Below are 1,097 nucleotides of genomic sequence, written 5' to 3' on the forward strand. Positions count from 1 at the left end.
AGTGCATGAATCACTATTTATCATGTACAATGAAAGTCAATATTGAATTAACAAATAAGTGATCATAACTTAAATAGTGCGTTGTTTACAAAATTCAACTGAATGTTTAAATGGACATATTGAATTAATTATTTTTCAGAAATATATTAGTTTAAAATAGAAGGATTAAAAATCCGTAACTATATAAACTGTGCAATACTCGTTTTACTTTTCCATTTTTTGTGTCTTTCCATTTTTTGTGTCTTTTTCATTTTTTTGCGTGCGTGTGCACTTGTCATCCTTGACCATGCTAATCTTCTCTGTATCGTTCCAATTTTATCAGATGCCGAAGGGACACTTTTCCATTTTAAATATGTTCTAATAATACAATATTGAATTATGGCTTCTACAAAAAAAATTGAATTATGGCCATATCCTTCGGCATCAATTCTTCTTCTTCAACGAAAAATGTCGTGCGATGAAGAAGAACAAGTGAACCAGCAACCTTATCTCGTAAATTGATATGTTGGATTGTCGTATTTGTTTCGAAGCTTTAACCATTCCCTGTTTACCAGGTTTGTACGGTCTCTACTCTGCCTCTTAGATTTATCACCTGCGTTTTCATTTCTATAATACTTATGTACATTTCAGCTTTTAATTGTTGTGTCACTAGTACAAAAATGCTTTTTTGCGTCGCACTTTTAGCGTCGGTTGTATAGGAAACCGTTGCCTATACTACTTGGATACGTCGGTTATAAGTTAAACCGACGCCTCTTGTAAATTTTTCTAGATCTATAGCATCGGTTGCCTATTTAACCGACGCTATTAACCGTTAAATGTGTCGGTCACTGAAAAACCGACGCCTAAAAGTGTTTTATAGCGTCGGGTTTCAAAATGCCGACGCTATAGGTTGGTTTTAAGGTGTCGGATATTAGGAACCGACGCTATAGGTTCTGTTTAAGGTGTCGGGTATTAGGAACCAACACTATAGATTCTGTTTAAGGTGTCGGGTATTAGGAACCGACACTATAGGTTCTGTTTAAGGTGTCGGGTCTAGAAATGCCGACACTAAAGGTTCTGTTTATAGTGTCGCCTTCAGAAATGCCGACGCTGTAGGT

General features: G+C 35.8%; 1 pseudogene; it reads right to left on the reverse strand.

Annotated features, from left to right (window-relative positions):
• Nucleotides 1–243: 243 nt before the first annotated feature.
• LOC141662554 (U6 spliceosomal RNA) lies at nucleotides 244–335 on the reverse strand (annotated as a pseudogene).
• Nucleotides 336–1,097: the final 762 nt, after the last annotated feature.

Source organism: Apium graveolens, chromosome 5, assembly GCF_009905375.1.
Source record: "Apium graveolens cultivar Ventura chromosome 5, ASM990537v1, whole genome shotgun sequence".
NCBI lineage: Eukaryota > Viridiplantae > Streptophyta > Magnoliopsida > Apiales > Apiaceae > Apium > Apium graveolens.